Source organism: Ictidomys tridecemlineatus, chromosome 6, assembly GCF_052094955.1.
Source record: "Ictidomys tridecemlineatus isolate mIctTri1 chromosome 6, mIctTri1.hap1, whole genome shotgun sequence".
NCBI lineage: Eukaryota > Metazoa > Chordata > Mammalia > Rodentia > Sciuridae > Ictidomys > Ictidomys tridecemlineatus.
Window position 1 is genome coordinate 5563291 of NC_135482.1, and position 22296 is coordinate 5585586.

The window sequence follows — 22296 nt, forward strand, 5'->3', positions numbered from 1 at the left end:
CATCCCCAGCCCTTTTTTAATCTTTTGAGATAGGGTCCCATGAAGTTGCTGAGGTTGACCTTGAACTTGCAATCCTCCAGCCTCAGCTTCTCAAGTGGAGGGATTATCAGCACCTGGCAAGACTACTTAATCATGAAGACCTCTGCCTCCTGCCCCAGTTCTATAGCTCATTCCAGCACCCTGAGGTCACCCTGCCTTCCCAGTATGGCCAATTCACTACCAGCCTTTCCTGCTTTTTGCCATTACCTTTTCTGTCTGTTTTGGGGGGTAAACAGCTGGACCTGGCTTGTTGGGACTCCCCAGAGTCAGACCTCTGGGCCCAGGACCTTGGTAACAGCCCTGAGAGGAAGTCCCTGTGCCTCGCTTGCTTGCCAATCCCGGGGGAGGACACCTGCCGCTCGTTCCAGGATCGCCCTCCTCCAACCCCATGGAGAGTCCTGCTCCTGCTCTCAAGGCCCCTGGTGGGACTGGGGCTTCCCCGACCCCAGGGTTCCAGCTCAGGCAGACCCAGCCTCTTCCTGCAGGCCCTTGCTCACAAGCTTCCATTTCTGACCAGCTTCAGAGTCCCCTCCCCCTCCAATGGGCACAGCAGTCCTTCCTCCCAGGCTTCCCGGGCTCGGAGGGGCTGAGCACCACCTGATTCGCCACCTGCTGCTTCAGCGTCTATTTCATTCGAATGTCAGCTCCACCAGGGCAGGGGCTGTGTTTTCTTCACAGTTGTATCTCCAGCCGGAAATAGCGTCTGGTACTTAGCAGGTGCTCAGTAAATATTTGTTGAATGAATAAATGTATGAATTTGTGGAACATGTCATACCTTTTCACACTCCGTGCCTTGGCATATGTTATTTCTTCAGCCTGGAAGCCCAAGTTCCTTTTGGATGTGGTTACCTTTAAATTGCACTTGTCACCTTCAGATGGGCATGCCTAATCCCCAGGGTGCCTCCTCCGAGGGAACCTGCCCACCTCATCCACACGGTCATAAAGGTATTTGTGACCATCCCTAGGCCATATCACCTGAGCCATGTCGGATCCCGGTCTGTGTCCCAGGAATTGTGTTTTATATTCCATCTTTAGGGTTTCTCTAAAAAGAAAGAGGAAAGAAATGGAACTTTTTACTTGAGAAGCCTTTTTATGTCCGTCGTCTGTCACTGCAGCCCGAGTGGCAGAAAGAAAAAACCCAAATGTGCAGGAAGCAGAGAGCGCAACAGGCTCCCGGGGCCCAGTGGAGTGTCGTTCTTGGGTCTTGGGGTGCCCTCCTTTGGCTGCCAGGGAGCATGGGCCTGACAGCGCACAGCTGGGCTCTTCCCAGGGAGCTGCCCTGGCCAGCTGCAGTGAACAAGCAGGGCCACTGCCAGAGCCAAGGCGTCTGTGTCTTTCCCGGTGGCAGAATTTACTGAGTGGTATAAACTCACCGGCTACACCAGCTTGGGCAGTCGCGGTGCCTGGAGCACTCCTGGGCCACTTGGCAGTCCTCGGCTGGGCAGTCACGGGTCCTTTTATTTCATTCCATCTTAATTTCTAATTATAACACTGAGGTGACACAGCAACTTTACACAATGATATAGTTAGTCTAGAGAAAGGCTAAGAGAGAGGGCTGAGGTGGCCACGGGCCCGGGGGCTGCGCTGAGGGCAAAGGCGGAGAGCGAGAGCGGCTGCAGTGCTCAGGGGGCCGAGGGGCCGCTGAAGGCCGGTCGGGTGCAGCCGGGCAGAGCACAGGGCTCCCTCTCGGCCGGGGTCCAGGGGCAGCAGGCGGTTGCAAGGTGGGCCTTGTCGAGCAGGAGGTGGAGCCCAGCTGAAGCTTGGGGACAGAGTCCGAGGGTCACGGTGACCTCCTGTGGACCTCATGACCCCTTCACAAGATGGCCCGATGATGGCGGGTGTGTGCCCACACCATGGGTCTTGGGGTGCTCCTCCTCTGTGCTCTCCGGTGAGGGGTGAGGGGCTTGCTGCTGTCGGAGTTCGGGGTGTTAGATCGGCTCCTGGGCCTGGAGTGGTACACCCAGGCATCCATGGCAACTGGTTTAATTTGATAAGGTCACTGGTGGTCGTCACTCATTAGCATGATTGGTTTATGGGTGTGAGCCGGGCAGACAGAGCGGTTGCCTTGGACAGATAAGGTGTGGAGCCCCACCTCAGCCCTGTACTCCCACGGAGCAGCTCAGGGGCAGCTACTGCTTTATAAAATGGATGACTCAGGGTTGGGCTCGGCCTGAAAACCACAGTTCTCTTCACCACGGAGTAACTCAGCAGGACAGAGCCAGCTCCCTACCAGGGTTGTGTCTTGCCAAGAGCAGTCCCTGACCAGTGGCCAGCTGAAGCCGCGGTACAAAGGGCAGTCCTTTACCCTGATTTAGGATAACTGGGTGGAAGTGGCTGAGGCTCCCAGGGCAGCCCCCTCCTGCCCAGTCTGGCAACTCTCCTGGAAGTGCTGACCGGCAGGCTTTCTGTTGCCCCTTTCAGAGACCCCAGCCTAAGACCAGAGCCTTCCACGCAGGCTCCTCTGGGCCTGAAGCTGGAGGTGGTCATGATGATGCCCTGAGCTCAGTGAATCTCAGCTGGAGGGAGGTCAGCGGCAGCCACTTTGGCCTCTGGCACACCAGGGCAGGTCAGGGGCCACGTGGCCAAGGGGTGAGTGTCAGTGTGTCCCTGGCACTTGCGTTCTGAGGGGTCTCCCGGTGCTGGGACTGCGAGTTGAGGTCCAGGTCACCACCCCGCCGGCGGCCCTGGGCTCCCACTGCCATCCACTAGGGGTCGGCTGCTGGCAGCTTCCTGGCCTGGGGTCCCCTCTGCCGGCCGCCTCGCCGCCTTAATTAGGGCAGCTGCGTTTTTGCCAGCTCGGGGTCCTTCGGCTTGGCGCGGTCCTTGGTTCCTGTATTCACAGTCTAGGGAAGTGCCCAGGCAGCGGAGGCGCCGGGACGTCCTGGATGGGCTCCCTCTGGGCCCTCGGGTGCCACTGAGGAAGGGGAGGTTAGCCCAGCCCGTGGCCACCCCTCCCGCCGCCAGCCACCGGCCCTCTGGATGGGCTCGGCGCCGATTTGCCCCCAGGTGGCCGGTGGCGGCTGCGGGTGGACAGCTTCATGGCTCCGGGCAGCGGGTGCGCTCTCCGACTGTGTCCTGGCCAAAGCTGGCTTTGGGCGGCGGCAGGAAGGGCGACTGCCGGAGGCTTCCCGGCCCGCGGCTCTGCAGCCCCGCGTCCAGCCCCGGAGAGCCACAGGGGCGCGGAGGAGCGCGGAACGGTGACACCCGAACCCTCCACCCCGGCGCAAAGGGCACCTGCAGCCTCATCGCAGGAGACCTCAGGCGCCGCGACCTCAGGCGCCGCGACCTCGGGCGCAGGGCAGCCACCGTGGAAGACCTGCCGCACAAGGCAGGCGGGACAGGAGCGCCCCCGGGGGTCCGTACCCGTGGCCTCCCAGTCGCTGACCAGGGGGACCCTCCCAAGCCCCGGGCCCTTGGCGCTCTGCTGCCAGTTCTGGCCAGTGTCTTCCGCCCACAATTTGGTTTTTCCCGGGTGAGAAAACGGGGAGCGACACACCTTAGGAGGGGCTCCTCAGCTGTGCGTGGTCAGGGACCAGCGAGGGTAAAACACAGCGAGGGCCACCTCTGGTTTTGCTTCTTTGTTTTGGTTTTCACCTCTGGGGATTGAACCCAGGGCACGTGCCAACAGGGCTGTGCCACAGCGCCCATGCACCACATCCCAGCCCTTTTTTTTTTTTAAGAGAGAGAGAATTTTTAAATATTTAGTTAGTTAGTTAGTTAGTTTTAGGTGGATAAAACATCTTTATTTTATTTTTATGGGGGGGTGGTGCTGAGGATAGAACCCAGTGCCCGGCATATGCTAGGCCAGCTCGCTACTGCTTGAGCCACATTCCCAGCCCCAAGCCCCAGCCTTTTTAAAGTTGTATTTTGAGACAGGGTTTCACTGGCTGCCCAAGCTGTCTGGGAACTCACGCTGCTTCTGTCTCAGGCTGCGCAGGGGCTGGGATTTGGGGTGACGGCACTAAGTGGACTTGGTCTGTCAGGCAGGGGGCCAGCATCTGCTGAGGCCTTCCTGTTGCTGCTGAGTGGGGGACAGTGACTAGGAGGGCCCTCCTGAATGAATTCATGCTCTTGTGGGAGTGGTTGGTTATGGAGGATGTGGACCTGATAGAAGAGTTGGGCTGCCTTCTCCCTGCTCTCCTGCCATGGCCAGCCTTCTGCCACCTTGGGGCCCAGCAGGAAGGCCCACACCTGGGGCCATCCCTTCACCTTGGACTTCCAGCCTCCAGAATCAGGCAGTAAATAAAGTATTGTACGGATTGTCCAGTTGGTAGAATTCTGCTACAGAGGCCCACAAAGGACAAGGACAGTTGGAGACGTCCAAGGTGGACGTTTGGGGCAGAGCTGGAGACGGGGGCTCCCTGTGTGATGGATTCATTCTGTCCCACAACTGCTGGTTTCTTCTAAGCACTCAGGGAAGATGGGCTGCAGCCCCAATCGTTCATCTTCCCATAGATACCACCCCTTCCTGAAGCCTGGGGGCAAAGTGGAGAACTCTGATTGGTGGATCAAGATCACACGCCCACCTCGGGGAAATGGGGCACTGGGACTGACATCAGGGCCGTACAGAATGAGGATGGAATTCCCCAAAGGAAGCAGAAGAAGGGACGGGAAGCCACTCCCAGGAAGAGGAAACCGAGTTCCTAGTTGACCACAGCATGATGAACTTTATCCCTGTGCCCGGTCCCTAATAAGAAAGCCAAAAGGAGTGTCATCACCATCACGGCTGGTGCAGCATCTTCCTTGCGAAATACCAAACATCATCCAGAATTCTATGGCCCTAACAGATCTGCTGTTTTAACTTCTTCTTAAACCTTTAGGAGACCAGGGGTTTCCTTCTCCCATCAGCCTTTTTTGGAGGGAGTCCGGCCCAGAGCAGGCCCTGGGGCGTGAGAGGGACAGAGAGATTGATGAACACCCAGAGCGGGAGGGAGCTAGGAGACAGAGATCCTGAATTCTCTGTGTTCTGAGGGAGCAGCGGGGACCTATTCCTAGGCAGAGGAGACCTCTGAGACAAGTCTTGATGTGGGAGCCTGGACTCAGAGGGACTCAGAGGCATGAGGGTGTGGACTGGGAGGCAGAAGAGAAAGCACAGGCCAGAGAGCGACAGCCCACAGGCAAGAATTTGGAACGGCCACCACCTGGCTGTAAGGGCCCATGGGTGTCTACGAGGGACAGATGAGGCGTCAGAGGTGACGGTTCCATCAGAGGGAGCTCACAGGGTGCTCGAGCAGTTTAGCAGATGGATGTGCAGAGTATAGACTCTTTAGCTGCAGATGGCAGAAGGCCAACCTAAATGAGCCCAAGTCCCCGAGGAGATTCATCAGCTCTGTAACCTCGGAGGTGGGCATAGAGCTGCCCTGGGAGACCACCTCTGGGAAGTGGCTCCACTCTGTGTCTCGGCTTCCTTCCCAGATACTGCATCCTCCACCCACGTCCGCAGCCGTGGGCTCATCCACGTGCCCTTTCCAGTTAGGGCAAAGGTGTCCTTGTTCTGACTCTCTGGGCTTGGCCTCATGCCCACCCCTCGACCAAACTCTGTGACCAGGGTTGAGCCACTGGGGGTGGCCCAAGTTGGACCTGGGTCTTTTTTGGTGGTGGTTCTGCAGATTGGACCCAAGGGCACTTTACCACTGAGCTACATCCCCAGCCGCTTTTTATTTTGAGACCGTTCTCTCTCAGTTGCTTAGGGCCTCGCTAAGTTGCTGAGGCTGGCCTCAAACTTGCCATCCTCCTGCCTCATCCTCCTGAGCCTGTGGGATGTTCTTTGGCAGAATTTTCAGTGGTATGCAGGGGTTGGGGTGGGAACAGGTAGATGCGGTGGAGTCGCTACGAGGGGCTAGGCCCTGGGAGCAGCCACCCCTACCTGTATCTGCCGTCCAGTGCTATTACCTGTTTATAAACAGAGGAGGGACATGGTGACTACTGTGCTTGGGGGGGAATTCCACAGATGTACCCCGAGGGGACGGGTTGGGAAGCCTTCGCCGTGTTCTAGGAGGAGGCCAGGAAGACCCCAGCTGGGGAGGAGAGGGCGGCCAAAGAAACGAAAGAGCCGTCAAGAGAACAGACGGTGAGCAGCTGATGAGGTGGGAGGCAGAGCAGACAGGGGGCAAGTCTCCCTGGCAGACCTGGACAGGGTGACCGCTGGGGCAGGGCAGCCCTTAGTGGACAGGGGCGGGCTGGAGAGAGGGCCCCTGGGGTTCAGGCATGTTACTGCTGGGAGGAGGGCTCTGGGTTACTGAGGAGCAGGACAGGATGAGTGTCCCCTTCACGATGCCCAGTCACTTTAACACGTGCCACACCGCAGCCCAGGTCTTCTGATTCGGGGCGCGAGCGCCTTGGGGTGCCGGCACTTCGGTTCTGCTCTGTCCCATTTCCTTCCTTCTTCGCCTCTTTGAGCTGTTGTCTGTCTCCTGCTTTCTCCCGGAGCCCGGGAAAGTGGGTCAGGCACTCGGTGACCAGGGGCCCCTCAGTCCTCAACACGGTCCTCTCACTGATGGATGGTTTCCCCATCAAACCAGATGCTGGGGTAGACGGTTAGGTGCAGTCCAGAAATACGATACCACGGCTGGCCACACGTGCACATTCAGACTTTAATCTCAAAGTAGATTTTGCACACCTTCCCTGACTCTTTCAAAACGTCATGTTTGGTCATTTTGAGAGGCCAGCTGAATAAAGAAGATAAATAATCCTAGAAGCTAGATTATCTGATGTTTTTACACACACTCTCCCTCTCTGTTGAGACAGGGTCTCTCCATGTTGCCCGCCTGCTGGTCTTCATCTCCTGAGTGGCCTCTGGAGTGGCCGGGACTGCCTTGTTTTTTTGGGAGGAGGAGGGTACCAGGGATTGAACCCAGGAGCACCACTTAGCCATGTCCCCAGCCCTATTTTGTATTTTATTTAGAGATGGGTTCTCACCGAGTTGCATGTGAAGCCGTGCCCAGCTTCGTTTTTACACTTTTAAACAACACTAGTGTTTTAGATTCAGCCTGGTGTCGAGACCCACACCTGTGATCCCAGTGGCTCAGGAGGCTGAGGCAGGAGTATTGCAAGTTCAAGGGCAGCTTGGGCAATTTAGTGAGACCCTAAGCCCTTAATCAGGTAGTGAGATCCTGTCTCAGACAAAAAAAGAAAAAAAGCACCCGCATCCATGCAATCCCCAGTACAAAAAAAAAAAAAAAAAAAAAAAGTTCAGAACCTGAACTAAAAGCTGAAGGTATCATCTCCTCTTACAGGTTGTACCAATTTTATACATGGCATCTGGAGACTGGGGGCGTAGCTCAGTGGTAGACACTTGCCCGGCATGCACAAGGCCCTGGTTCCATCTCCAGCACCCAAAAAAATAGTACAATACATGTCACAACTGAAGTTCCAAATGGAGATATGTACACCCTTCCCTCTGGGTGAGGTTATCATGAGCCAGAATTAATTTTTAAATGTCACCTTTTCTGTCCCTTGGCTTGGATCCCCCCCTGGTGCCTGACAGCTCCCATGGTTACATCTCTGGCCAGCACCTTGCCCCTGGACACCTTCCTCCCGTGCCCAGTGCCGCCTCTGATCCGGGCTTGCACATCCATGGTCTGGGGGCGGAGGGGTCCTCCAGCCCCCAGGCTCCCTCAATCTTCCCCTTTGAGTCCACTGCACCCCGTCCCTCAGCCGCTCAGACCCAAACCCTTGGTCACCCTTTCTTCCTTCTCTTTCACCCTAGAGTCACTTTGTCATTGGACACCTCAGCTCTGGGTTAAATTCAGTGCAGAAGCCGCTCCCTGCTCACCCCTCTGCCGCCCCTCCTCTCTCATCAGGAATGCTAAGTGCTCACACTCCATCTGCCACCTGCTTCTCCTTTGGCCTCCTAAAATCTCTTCTCAACACAGATGCCCTGCTCAACATTTTGCACTGACCCCTCCACCCCCTCCACAAATGCCAGCGTCCTCACACCAGCATGTGGGAGGCAGGTACCAGGGAGTGAGCCCGGGGTGCTCTACCATTGAGCCACATCCTCAGCCCTTTTATATTTTTTTATTTTGAGGAAGTTGCTAAGGTGCCGCAGCCCGGCTGGCTGGGCAAAACAACCGGGGGGGTGACGAGCAACTTGTGTACATTGATACAGCAGGAGTGGGAGCCGTTTATTGTAGGACAGGAGCGGTATATATATACTCCACACAGCTTATCTCATTAACATAAACTACAGCCGTCAACCAATCAGGAATCTCCACACTTCATGGCTCGCTGGCGTTAACACTCCCTCTGCACAGTGCCAGGCGCCATCCTGACTTGTTTACAGACCCTAACACTAAGGCTGATTTTGAACTCTGGATCCTCCTGCCTCAGCCTCCCAAGGCATGGGTTACAGGTGTGTGTCACGCTCTTCAGGACACAGTTGTTCACACTTGTGCTCTGAGTCCCTAGGCCAGTAGGCACCTGCGAAATAGAAGGAACAAATGAAGGTGTGTTGATAGCCAACGGCCTCGGGGCTCTGCCACCCGCTGAGCAGTGCTAAGAACGGCTGGGGACCAAAAACTTGGGGTCTCAGAGAGATTTATTCTCAGAATTTCCACAAGGTGTTTTTTTTTTTTTTTCTTTAAGAGAGAGGAGAGGGGGAGGGAAGGAGGGGGAGAGAGAGAGAGAGAGAAAGAGAATTTATTTATTTATTTTAGTTTTTGGCAGACACAACATCTTTGTTGGTATGTGGTGCTGAGGATCGAACCCGGGCCGCACGCATGCCAGGCGAGCGCGCTACCGCTTGAGCCACATCCCCAGCCCCACAAAGTGTTTTGTTGTTGTTGTTGTTTGTTTGTTTGTTTTTTAACTAGGGAGTGGGTGTGAGGAAGTTAGGAGGCAGAGATGTATGGGATGTTGATCTTGAAGAATTAGTGATCTATCATTCCAAACTTTTCACTTATTGAAATGAGCAAATTAAAAAAAATTTAAATGGGGGGCTGGGGATGTGGCTCAAGCAGTAGCGCGCTCGCCTGGCATGCGTGCGGCCCGGGTTCGATCCCCAGCACCACATACCAACAAAGATGTTGTGTCCGCCGAGAACTAAAAAAAAACTAAAAAATAAATATTAAAAATTCTCTCTCTCTCTCCTCTCTCACTCTCTCTTTAAAAAAAAATCTAAAAAAAAAAAAAAAAAAATTTAAATGTCCAGGCTGGGGACGAAGCTGTGGGAGAGCACTGGCCTAGCTGCACAGGGCCATGGGTTCAATCTCCAGCACCGTAAAAAAGAAAAACATTATTTTAAATTTCAGAAAGAGAGAAATTCATCTCAGATGAGGACAGGTAGCAGAGGCATGTCCCTGATCTGGATCCACACATGTTTGATGATCGTGTGTCCTGTGTGAAGTTTGCATGTGCACACCACATGTGTTGTTCGCTTGTTAGGAGCGTGTCCAGAGCCTTCACCAGAGTCTCGGAGGACCTGTGGCCCACAACGCTTTAGGAGCTCCTGAGTCAGGACAGCCCCAAACGCATCTAGGTGTCCCTGACAACCCCTCTGCCCCCAGAGAAGGTTGCTTTCCCGTCTTTCTGCCTCAAGTGTCTCACTTTGGAATAGTGCAGTGAAGTTGGGTGTGGTGGCCACACCTATAGTCCCAGCAGCTCAGGAGGCTGAGGTAGGAGGATCGCAAGTTCAAGGCCAGCCTCAGCAATTTAGTGAGATCTTGCCTCAAAATAAAAATACCCAGTGAAGCCTCCCCGCTCCCCCCCTCAAAAAAAAAAGAAAGAAAGAAAGGAAAAAGGCTGGGGGGATGTGGTTCAGTGGCTACGTGCCCCTGGTACCCAAGTTGGTGAGGGGGGAGAACAAAAGGAAGCATTACAATGACTCTCTTTGGTGTCACAGAGGACGGTACTTGTGTTACAAGCCCCGAGGTTTGAATTGGTTCAGATAGACGTCTCAAGGACAAGTACTAGATAGAAGTATGTGGAAATATGAACGACATATTTTCCCCAATTAAATAAATAATGTAATTTTTATGCTTAAATCTGATTTTTAGAAAGTATTTATTAGGCAATGGATACCCTTTTAGAAAAATATTTTCCACATCCCTGCTTAAATGTATTGCATGCGCTGATAAATTATATGTAATATATTTAAATATTTACATTGGGTGCTATGATCATTGACTGAGAAATAGTTTTGGAACTTCTCTTACAAAGAATCCTCGGAGGAAGTCAGAGCTACACAACAACATCATTACTTTGTTTGCTATATTTGAGTTTTGTTTTGCTTTTAGTCCTAAATGATATTCCTTATTTTTTTTTCAAATCTCTATTTATCAGACTGGTTATAACTTTTGCATATTTCCAGAAATAAAATTCACCTCCTGAAGATGAAAATGTGTCGGTATTGATGCTCCCTGGGCTGGTGTCATAAGTATATGCACTTATTAAAACTCATCATATGGTGCTCCTAAGATAGTATGCATTTTTGGTGGCTTCTAGAAGCTTAAAGCCAAGGCAGACAACTTCTCAAACTCTGTGTTGGAAAGGCAATTCCCAAAGTCGGGCCAATGGCACTGCTCCTAAGACCTCTGCTACCCTCCTTGCTTGGAAGGATCTGTCCTCAGGCAGAGGCACACGCTGGCACCTGCTTCTCTGTCACTGCGTGAACTTGACCATGGCAAGCGTTACAGTGTCAACTCTGTGGTGCTGCCAGCCTGGGAGAGATGTGGTGCCCAGAACACAGGCAGAAAGGCCAGGTCATGGATACTGCTGTGGGGTGAACCCTTAACCTCATGGAGCAAGAAATTAAGGCCTAGAGAAATTCAATGATTTGTCCAGTGTCTCCTGATTTCAACAGTAGGGTCTTCATCTAGACCATGCCTGTGTCTTCTTGATTTCATCTATGATTAGGTGCTACAATGATACCAGCACCCAGTGTAAATCAATTCATGGGCAATAATTCCCCTTTGTTGCAGGAATGGAAAGTGAACGCAATGGCAACATTTATTATATATTGAATAAGGCTTTGGGGAAAACTTATAGGAACCTCAGGCATCCTTTTAAATAAACTTTGCATTTAGACATGAATTGTTCAGTTCTAGGATTATTGGAAATACTGGGTCCCACAAATAGATGAGTGGGTGGGCGTGGAGCTGATGAGGGCTAAGGCACAGAGAAAGGACACCTCCTGTTTCAGTCACTTCTATCCCTGGCTCATTGTGGGCCTCTGAGCTCCAGGTGTTTGATTTATAAAATGGATGCTGACAAAGAACTTTGCAAACAGAGCATAACAGAAACCAAAGCCACAACCTGATTAAAAAAAATACCTGATTATCAAGATGTGATTGATCCTATAAACTCCATCCAAAATGTATTTCAAAGGCAACCATTTCCAACAGTTTGGCCTGCCTCTCCTGTAATTATACAATTATTAGGCACAAGCGTTCTGGAAAATGTCTCTTTTGCATGTGAATTTTTTTAATTAAAAAAAAAAAAAAACTCACATGCACATATTCCCCACGTAGGCCGTCTATGGTACATCCTGCCATGGACTCATGATCTTTTCTCAAAGGTGCTTAGCAGATATTCATGACCTAGTGGGAAGCTCAGTATTGTGAGAATCTAAATTCAGATTGATTAGCAAACTGCAGAACTATGAGTAGGACAAATTAGGTCCAGACTTAAACATCTTGAGAAACTCCAAGCTATTAAGGAGAATTAGTAGATGGTTGAAATAATTTTTCTGGAAACTGTTCTTTTTATTTTTAATTTTTATAGTCGTAGAGGGACAGAATCCATTTATTTTATTTGTTTATTTTTATGTGGTGCTGAGGACTGAACCCAGAGCCTTACGCATGCTAGGGAAGTGCTGTGCCACTGAGCGACAGCCCCAGCCCAAGAACCTTGCATTCTGTTGCTGGGGGTGTAGCTCAGTGGTTGAGTAGTCGCCTAGCATGTGTGGAGCTCTGGGTTCAATTCCCAGCACTGTAAAAACAAGCAAAAACAACTTTATAATCTGGTTATAAAAGGACACTTTGGCCCCTAAGTAGTCTTTGATGATTTTCATAAATCTTTTATTTATTTATTTGTTTGAGACAGGGTCTGGCTGTGCTGCCTAGGCGGGCCTCAACTTTTTCTTTTTTTAGAGAGAGAGAATTTTTAATATTTATTTTTTAGTTCTCGGCAGACACAACATCTTTGTTGGTATGTGGTGCTGAGGATGGAACCCGGGCCGCACGCATGCCAGGCGAGCGAGCTACCGCTTGAGCCACATCCCCAGCCCCCAGGGCCTCAACTTTTGACCCTCCTGTGTCAGCCTCCAGAAAGACTGGAATTACAGTCTTGAGCCACTATGTGCACCTACTACTATTTTGTAATTTTAATGAATGAAGAATTTTTCCTCCCGGCTATTGAGGGAAGTTGAAATTATTTACTTTGATCCTCAATGTTATTGGTAATAAGAGTCAAAACATCATTTTGAAGGGCTCAGTGTCTCATGACTATAATCCCAGTGATCTGGGATTCTGAGTCAGGAGGATTGCAAGTTCAAGGCCAGTCACAGCAACTAAGTGAGTCCCTAGCAACTTAGCAAGACCCTGTCTCAAAATTTAAAATAGGGGATATTACTCCTAGGACAGCGCCTGCCTAGCATGTGACAAGTCCCCTTGTCCATCCTTCATACCTTTGGGGGAGGGGTTGTAAAGAGACTATTTAAAACAGTTTTATGTTATTACACTTTGCTTAATTCAGGCCGGATTCAAGACAGTCCTCTCTCTCCCCCCCTCCCCAAGGGTCCCCCATGGGCCAAAATGGCCTAATTATCTCTCATTGTTGTCACCTGGTGCGCTGGGCTGGACTTTGTTTCCTGACCCAGCTGGTTTGCAGATCATTGACCAGAATGGCCCTGGTGGTTCAATAAGTTCAGAGCGAGCAATTCAAGCTCTTCAACTCTAAAGTCACTGTCTACAGTCACTCTTTGGTGACTTCCTTTTTGGCAAGATAAATATTTTAAAGCATAAGAAATGGGCGTTCTCTTGCAACTTCATGCTGGAGACAGTCAGGGGTCCACCCTTCGGCCTGAGTGAGGGTCGCTAATGCCGAGCTGTCCTGACACCGAGCCTTCAGGACCCGCGCTGTGAGGACCAAAGAGCCAGCACGCGCGCTCCCGGCTTTGTACTCGCTGCGGTTCTCTGAGCCCGGGTTCAATGGGAATAAACAGAGGCGCCTTCAAAACAGAAAGGGAAATCAGCCACTGCGAAGAATAACTGCGTTCCACGAGGCCTCTCAACAAGGCCACCGCCGGGAGCCGCGGTGTCCCCAGGCGCAGGGGCGGAGGGGCGCACCTGGCGGCGAGGGCGGGGCGGGACGCGGGATGCGCTTTCTTTTCTTGTCAAGTGAATTCCCCGAAGGGCTCCGAAGCTTCTGCTTGGCAGAACAAGGGAAAATAAGACATTTTTAATGTATTCCATTGTCTTTCCCGGTGACAGAGCGCCGTCCCCCAGCAGGTTTCCAAGTGTCTCTGTCACTGCGCGCCCGGGCTCTCCTCTCCGCGCTGCCGCCCGTAATGAGCGGGAAGAAGGAGTGCGCCTCGCAGAGGGCGATTATCACAGGTCTCCGAGCCCCTGCTTCCACCTGCAGAGGAAATCACGGCTCTGCGGCGCGGGCATTTATTCTTGTGCAAGTTCATTTGCAAGTTGAGCAGAACTCAAAGGCAGGAACCCACCAAGACAGTGAGTCCCGAAGGAGCGCCGTCCGTTTAAACATCTGGTGAATTCTTTCCCTCGCCCCCCAACCCCCACCTCGCATTCCCGGGGGCAGTCCCGTCCCGCATCCCCTTGGCACGGTCCTGCGGGCACTGGGTTGCCCGAGCTAACTGGAGCCCGGGATCCCTGGTTATTGCAGTCTGCGCTCGCTGCACACTGCAGCAGCTCTTGACCTGCAAGCCCTCCCAAGGCCTGGTGCCACCTGAGCTCAGCCAGGCTAGACTGAAAGAGAAGTGTGAGAAGGATCCCACAATCCTCCTTTAACCCCATACCTGCTGTGGCCTCCAGGATGTCTGGCAAACTCCCAGGGATCTCACTACTTCCTTTTTCAAATGCAGGTTGGCCAGTGTCCTCCTGGGGATTCTAAGGCCATCTGAGGGACAGGGTGCAGCAGTGGTGGTGGTGGTGGGGGCGTGTCACAGACTTCCCGAGAAGATAAGAAAAAGTGATGGCTGCATACAATGTTTCCTCTTCTTCCCAAGGTTCCTCTGTCCTGTGGCCTAAAGTCCTGGCAAAATCGCCACTTCATATGATAGTCTTTATTATTTATTTATTTTGAGACAGGGTCTCACTAAGTTGCTGCCTTTGAAGATGAAGTATGCCACAAGCCCTGGGCTGTGGGTGACCTCCAGAAGCTGGAAGAAGCAGCTACAAGATTCTCCCCTGTAGCTCCCCTGGTGTTAGCTTAGTGAGTCCCTTTTTGGGTCTCCCTAAGGGACCCCTTCTGACTGCCAAAACATGAGTTTGTTGGTTTGATCCACTTACATTTGCAGTAATTTGTTAGAAATTGTGACCAGCCTCAGCCTCCGTGCTGGCTGCTGGGAGAGCCTTCCCCGACCACCTGTCCAGAGCCAGGTGTGCGGCTGCTGTCCTGGTGTGCGGCTGCGGCAAATACCTGAGCGGAGCCACTTAGGAGAGGAAAGGGTTATCTTGGCTCACAGGGTTGGAGCTTTCGGTCCATGATTGACTGCCCGGTGCTGGCACGTCATGGCAGGGGCACCGCAGAGCCGAGTCCTTCACCTGTGGTCCAGGGTCCCACAGTCCCTTCAAAGGCCATCCCCCAGGGACCTGAAGACCTCCCAGGAGGCCGGCCAGCTCCCCAAAACATCACCCTGAGGAGCAAACCTTTGTCACCACATGGGACTCTGGGGGACACACAAGATCCAAACTCCAGCACTTGGGCAGGTGCTAAGCACTGCTTTAGGGACACAGCAGTGAACAAGATGCTAATAACGTGTCCCTGCAGGGGGACAATAAATCAATAAGAAAAATAAACACATGGCAGATGTGAGGACAGGAGTGAGGGACGCAGAGCCCTGAGGAGAGGGAGGCTGGGACCTGGGGAGGGTCTCAGTCATGAAAGGCACCGTGGAAGGTAGAGGCAGAGGCGGGAGCAGATGAGGGGAGGCAGGGGCTCTGGGGAAGGAGCGGCCAGGTGGACGGGAGAGCATCCGGCAGGGCATCGATGTGTCTATCGCCAAGCGTCCTTTGGGGAGCACAAGTGGCAGGTTAATAACCCTGCCCGCTCTCCAGGCACGAGCCTGGACAGAAGTCACCAAGCAGTGAATTCAGGTGGCTGGGGCAGTCGGAAACCCGTGGGGGTTTTGAGCAGAATAGGACAGTGTGTTTTTAGAGGATTTCCCTAGCTGGTGGGCGGGGACTGACCCTAAGGACAAGAGGGCAGAGGAGAGAGGCCACTGAGGGCTCCCAGGACCCCCAGGACCCTGAGCAGTGGACTCAGGGAAATTGAGTTTGACAGTAGGGTGAAAGGATCTGCTCTCACTCAGGAAGTGGGGTGAGTGAAAGGGGCACCCTGAGTAGCATCGTGTTTCCTTTGCAGATTTTTCCAGTCTAGAAAGACTACCTTTTTGTTTTTTTTTTTTATACCAGGGATTGAACCCAGGAGTGCTTAACCACTGAGCCACATCCCCAGCCCTTTTCTTTTTCTTTTTTTTTTTTTAAGAGAGAGTGAGAGAGGAGGGAGAGAGAGAGAGAGAGAATTTTTAATAATTATTTCTTAGTTCTCGGCGGACACAACATTTTTGTTGGTATGTGGTGCTGAGGATCGAACCCAGGCTGCACGCATGCCAGGCGAGCGCGCTACCGCTTGAGCCACATCCCCAGCCCTTTTCTATACTTGATTTCAAAACAAGGTCTTGCTGCTGAGTTGCTTAGGGCTTCGCTGAGTTGCTGAGGCTGACTTTGAACTTGTGATCTTCCTGCCTCAGCCTCCTGAGCCGCTGGGATTACAGGCGGGCGTCACCATACTTGGCTGAAAGTCCCACTGTGTTTACATGTTTGTCCTCTGTGTCGATATTGGTGCAAGAGCTCAGGGCGGGGAGCTGGCTGGCATAGAGGAGCTGGTCCAAGCAGGCATTCAGGGACGGAGAAGGGCTGGCATTTCAGTAATCATTGTGCCAGGAAGAAATCTCACCCAGACCAAACTGAATCCGTGTTTGCCTGTTACGGCCTGGATATGAGGTGACCCCCAAAGTGCCCGAGTAATGCAGGAATGTTCAGAGGTGAAGTGATCAGATCGTGAAAGCTTAACCTAATCAGTGGATTAATCCATGTCATGGATGAAGAGTTTGAATGGATTATTGTTAACTGTAGGCGGGGGCAGGGCTGGAGGAAGTGGGTCACTGGGCACCTGCCTTGGGGATTACCTGTTGAGTCCTGGCTCCTCCCACTCTGAAGTCCCTCCTCCCCTCAGGCCCAGGGCTGCTGAGCCTCTGAAGCCACAAGCCCAAGTAAAGTTTTCCTCCTCTTCAGTCCTTGCCTGGTATTTTGGGCTCGTAAGGCTGATTAACGGATTCCCAGAGTCACCGGTGGGTGACTCCCTGACGAAGCTGGGCACAAGGCCGGGTGGGCCACCTCCCCGCCTGCAGCATTTGGTCAGGGTCTCCTGGCCTCACATCGTCGCTCTCTTTCTTGCCTTTGACGTGTGGTGCCACACTGAAGCGAGGGTCTTGGAAGCACCTGGTTAGAGATCGAGTTCACAGAGAGAAGCCCGCCAGGCCCCGTACAGAGGACATGGGGCTGTTCTGCAGCTCTGGGCCGATCCCACAGGCTCAGGAGTAGCCTCTCCATCCCCACCATCAAAGCAGACAGAGCCAACTGGGGCTGGGGCTCAGAGGTAGAGCGCTCGCCTAGCACCGGTGAGGCACTGGGTCCGATCCTCACACCGTATAAAAATAAATGTATTGTGTCCGCCTACAACTTAAAAAAAAAAAAAAAAAACCCAAATTAGACAGAGCTGGCGGCGGGGGCGGTCTGTCTGCCTCACCTACTGCACAGGGCAGTCTCGCCTGGTGGAGCTAGTCCTCCTACTACGTCCAGGAGGCCAGCGTGCCTGGTTCTCATTGCGCTAGCCAGCGGTCTCAGCCTTTCCACCATCTTCTGTTCTCCATCACAACTCATCCAGTAGCTCTGCCTGGTGAGGCCCAGGGCAGAGCCTGCGGCGGGAGGCACAGGGAGCGGTCTGTAGGCTCCAGAGGAGTCACGGAGGTTTTCTCTCCAGGTCTGGAATGTTTCATTTCCACACGGCTGTCGGACACAAGCCTGGGCCCGTGTGGGGGGCAGCTGCGTGTTCGCGTGTTCATGATGCGTGATGTGGGAGGCCAACCTCACAGGTGACTGAGTTACACTCCCCAGCTGGGTGCTGAGGCGCTCAGTCACAGAAATGGGTGTGTCTTGCTGCAGCCCCATGGGTGAAGCTATGCTCACCTGTTCCTTTGTAATATAACCCCTTGCCCTGTTTAGGATAGAATCTTCCATGGAAGTGCCTTGTGTGTGTCCCCTTCTCTTACTGTGCCCTGGGGTGTGGTCTACCCAGGTGTCAGTCAACCTGCTGACAGTGGATATCATGAAGATACTCAGCCCCCTGAAACCTGACCCCTGGCCTCATTTGAATAGCTTCTCCTCAATAAAAGTGGTCAGCGCATGCTCTAGCTCTTTCTCTCTTTCTGCAGTCCCTTAAGGTCAGAGGAGCCGTCACAGCAACCCCAAAGAAAAAGGTATTGTGTCTCTTGTGTGGTTATTTTGTGCAGCCCAGTTAGCCCAGTTTAACTGGAGTGACCCCTGAGCCTTTTAGTCGCCGGAACAGAAACCCGGCAGCGTGATCCTGTGGATTTGTCCTGTGACGTTGTCTGAGGCCTCCTGAAGCAGACAACAGCTACTCATCAGAAGGTCACTCTCACGACGCTTCCCACGTGGACTGATTCGCCCTCCAAAGAGAAGGGATGGACTTTTTGACCAATTATTACATATTGATCATGAATATGTATGAATACACAAGTGAACAATGGCCAGAGTGTATATAAAAAAAAAAAATAGAAAATTGACTCCTAACCTGTAGCAACATGCCAAGAAAATCTACCCAGAAACCAGCCTTCTGGAAGCCAGACTTGTAGGAAGCCAGACTTTGAGCTCTAGAAGGGTAAACAATAACTTCTGCAATCATCTGCCCCAGACGGCCAGGACTGAATTAATAACTAACAGCGTCATTTATGTTTGTGGAGGGTGGTGATTGGGGATTGAACTCGGGGACACTCGACCAGGGAGCCACATCCCGGCCCTATTTTGTACTTTATTACAGACAAGGCCTCACTGAGTTACTTAGCACCTCACTGTTGCTGAGGCTGGCTTTGAATTCACGATCCTCCTGCCTCAGCCTCCTGAGCCTCTGGGATTACAGGTGTGTGCCACCTGCACCCCAGCTTCATTAAGTTTTGTCCCCACTTCCAACTTAGGGCCAACCCGAGCAAGCCAAATGTCTGTCTGCAACCTCACATACAATGCCCCCTAGTCGGCCACCAGCAGCGTCTGCAGTCCCACTGCTTTGGGGGGACACCCGAAGCCCTTCCTTCCACCTCAGAATCTTCCCTCTCCCCCCCACCTGTTTTCTCATCTCTGTCAAAAGGCAAGTGACGGTGGCCATTTCCTTCTCTACAGTAGGATCAGAATAAATAGCCTCTGCTTTTCTCATTTGCTTCGTTTTCTTCCCCACGGTGAAGTGGGGGCTAAGGAGATTTAAATATGCACATAGGCAAGGTCTCGCTGCCCACCACACATAGATGCCAAGACTGTGGCACCGTTTTAGCAAAACGAAGCAGCTTTATTGTAGATTGATCCACAAGGACAGGAGGCCACTTAAATCTGTCTCCTGGGTCTGCTGGGAGCAAAGGAATTTAAGAGGGCTGGAGGAAGGGGGGCTGATGGGGTGTCCCCGGAGTCTTGGTGGGGGGTGTATGTCCAGGAGGAAGTGTGTACTTTGCATTTGTGAAGTTTCCAGCCTCTGTTCCTCTGGTCAGCACGCAAATGTGACAGCGTCCTCCTCCTCTGGGCCCAAGGCCCTGCTCTCTTCTCACTTTCTGCTCACTCACTTTAGCACTTTTTTTTTTTTTTTAAATACCAGGGATGATTGAACCCAGGGGCACTCTACCTCTGAGCCACATCCCCAGCCTTTCTGATTTTTTTATTTTGAGACAGGGCCTTGTTAAGTTGCTGGGGCTGCCCTAGAACTTGCAATCCTCCTGAGTCGGCCGCCCGAGTCGCTGGGACTACTGCGTGCACCACCGTGCCCGCCTTCCACTGGGATCTTGAGGTCGTTTTAGGTCAGGTCTAGGGTTCTGCACCTACATGCTGAAAAACAGCTTGAACAGTTTTAGGAACAGGGAAATTGCTATTTTATGGCCTGGTTTCACATGCATTAAAAATATATTTTTGTGTGTGTCTGTGTGTCTGTGTTCACCCATACAGAAAGCACAGAGATGGATATTAGTTTTAAAATCAGGGCCGGAGATGGAGCTCAGGAGTGGAGCACTTGCCCAGCATGTGCAGGCCTCTGGGTTCCATCCCCAACAGCACAAAAAAAACAACAATAACAATAAAAAAAATAAAAATTAAAAAAAAAACCAAACCCTAGTTTTCATTTGAAAATAACTGAATTTTAATTCTAGGTTTCTTTGGCAAATATCTAAGCGTGTCTAAGCCAAACGCGGCACTTTCCCAGAAATTCCTGTATCCAAAATGTCACGGTTCTAAATATGACGAGCTTAATCTTCAAAGTGTAACCTCTCCCCTGTTGATGGGGAAAGGGTGGCTCATCCTGGGAGGGACAGCGCCGCCTCCTCCAACTCTCTGCCTTGAGACGGTGAAAGTAGGACAGATTCCTGGCGCAGCCCGGGCCAGACGCCATCGATCCTGGGCAGAGACATCTCGGTTCTTAGAGAGGGCCTGACGCTCAGAAACCACGCGTGGACGAGGGGGACCCTGCGGTCAGAGGAGGATGGACAGGACTCTGTGGGGCTGCAGTCTGTGAGCGAGGGAGCCGGGAAACCTCCTGGAGAACCCAACGTGAACTCAGGGGAATTAAGGGACCCTCCACGTCCATCACCTACGGCCAAGCACACGGCCTCTGTTAAGATTTTAAAACCTAACTCTGATCTCTAAAGCAACGACCTGTAGCACTGTGACTTTCTGTTGGACTAGAGCTGGTGTGTGGGAACGTTCTGTGGGTAGACGCGGCTTTGAGGGTCGCCGCTGGCCATCCCCCTGCGTGAAGTTGCTTTATCCTCCTAGGGGCCCTGGGGCAGGGAGAGTGATTTGATTCAGGTTTGCGAATCTGTCCGCACCACCAGCTGTCTGCCCATCCCCTGAAACCAGAGCCCTGCTTTGTTTGATCGTAAGTTGGGGCAGGGCTGAGGCTTCAGGGCTGCTGCCTTAGGGGTTGTGGCTGTGGAGAGGCCTGCTACAGGGGGGCAGCCCTGTGGAGAGGCTGAGGCCCACAGATTCCTCCCTGGTTAAAGCTCCCCTGACCTGTGGGTCCAGTGCACGATGAAAAATGTGAAGTGCAAGCCTCTCCGCCCAAAGTCAGGGCAAGTGCTGCCAAAGGTACCAGCAGGCCAGGCGCCTCCTTCCTCCTGAGCTCTGCCGTGTGTTCTATGTGCCACACTCCCCAGGCAGGAGAATTCTTCAAAGGAAAGCACAGACTCCAGAGGTGCCCAGGACCAGCTCCTGGACCCTGCCAGGGGTCAGTCTCCCTTTCCGCCACCCTGACTCGGGGTGCATGAGGACCCCCAGGAAACGCAGCTCCATGTCCAGCACACTGGGTACCTGGGGTGGGCAGAAGTTCATTCTCTCCAAATGGTCTGCGGAATACAGGACGGGGGTCTTCCCGGGTCAGGACGGCCACTCCCATGCCCCGCCTCGAGACACCGTGGGCACCAACACTCGCGGAGGGGCACGCTGGGTGGTACTTGGTTGTCTGGAGAGAGGGAACAGATCGATGTCTGAGAACCGCCTAGTTCTAGAGGTAGCGGCAGGCCGTGTCTCAAGCAGAGTCCCCAAGCAGAGTCCCCAAGCCCCAGAACCTCGTGCCATCTGACTGTCACTCAAAATACACAAAGATAAAATGACGAAGATTTTCAAGACGCAACCGCCGCGCAGGAGGTGCCAGAGGCAGGGCTCTTCAGAGGACGGGGCCCTGGGTGACCGCCCCAGCTGCAGCCCAGGAAGCCAGCACCCCCAGCACCCGCTCCCAGTCCTGAGAGAGCTGGCCTCCCGAAGGCTGCAGAGTCCCCTGTGCGTGTCTCCACGGGCCTGAAAATCCACAGGCCTAGTGAAGACGCCCACAGGACCATAGACAGAGGTGTCTGGAGCGGAGTCGGCCCAGCTCACAGGGCCCCCTCTTCAAGGTGGAAGAAAGAAAAAGCACTTGAACTTGCTAATCAAAGCTGACTCAGCCTCTGCAGTCTTCAAAGACTCCCTTCCTCATTAACTCACCAAGATTAAAGTCAGGTTCAAGTTCCCCACGGAGGCTCTTCTCCCTGCTCCTCCCAGACAGGACAGGGGCAAGGCAAGCCAAGGCGACCCCGGGTCCTGCTCTGAGGCCTGTGGCTGGGGCAGTGACCAACTCACTGAGAAGCTGCCATCCTGCCTGGTTCTTGGGCCCCAGTCCAGGACTCCCAGCCTGGCCTTGGCCTTCTGATCTGTGGAGGCCTGAGCTGCTTCCCAGGCTCCAGGCTGGAGGGAGCACAACCTGTGGGGCCACCCTTCAGACCCTTCCTTGGCCACTACCAACCCCAGCCCTGGGTGGGGACATGCGTAGGTGTGTGTGTGAATGGAGGGTAGATGAAAGGAAGGTGGGTGGATGGAAACCAGAATGGGACAGAAGACAATGGGGACAGGTGAAGGAAGGGACCATTTGCCATCGACAAACGTTTAGATTCCCATCATTTTGCACACTCTGTCCTTGCTGCAGCAACAAAACCCTTAAAACATCTTCCGTGGACCTGGACTTGTTCCAGGGCACAGGAAGCCTCTTGCCCACAGCCACATGTCCAACCTTCTTGGATGAGGGTCCTCCAGCCCCAGTCCAGCCTTCAGGTCCCTGCAGCCCTGGCTGACACCGTGACTGAGACCTCATTAAGATTCTGAGCCAGAGCCACTGGGATTCCTGACCCATGGAATTGTGACCTGCTCCAGACATCTGTTGCTTCAAACCGGTAAACTCTGGGAACCTTTGTTATGTAGCAATAGATCAGTTAAC

At 52.9% G+C, this 22296-nt stretch overlaps 4 long non-coding RNA genes across 5 annotated transcripts; 2 read left to right on the top strand and 2 right to left on the bottom strand.

The window, feature by feature from the left end:
* The first annotated feature begins 2299 nt into the window (after positions 1–2299).
* LOC144378483 (uncharacterized) lies at positions 2300–4809 on the top strand. Its single transcript, XR_013440194.1, has 2 exons — positions 2300–2628; positions 4495–4809. It is a non-coding gene; the product is annotated as an uncharacterized LOC144378483 (long non-coding RNA).
* Positions 4810–10961: 6152 nt separating this feature from the next.
* Positions 10962–14713, bottom strand: LOC144378484 (uncharacterized). 2 transcript variants are annotated; one of them, XR_013440196.1, is made up of 2 exons: positions 14018–14713; positions 10962–13404 (listed from the first exon to the last, which is right to left on the bottom strand). It is a non-coding gene; the product is annotated as an uncharacterized LOC144378484 (long non-coding RNA). The 2 variants fall into 2 exon arrangements; XR_013440195.1 differs by having other exon boundaries at positions 10962–13614.
* LOC144378485 (uncharacterized) lies at positions 13060–18731 on the top strand. Its single transcript, XR_013440197.1, has 2 exons — positions 13060–13749; positions 14310–18731. It is a non-coding gene; the product is annotated as an uncharacterized LOC144378485 (long non-coding RNA).
* Positions 18732–19733: 1002 nt separating this feature from the next.
* Positions 19734–21715, bottom strand: LOC144378302 (uncharacterized). The gene is made up of 3 exons (XR_013440001.1): positions 21531–21715; positions 20862–21012; positions 19734–20018 (listed from the first exon to the last, which is right to left on the bottom strand). It is a non-coding gene; the product is annotated as an uncharacterized LOC144378302 (long non-coding RNA).
* Between the last annotated feature and the right edge of the window lie 581 nt (positions 21716–22296).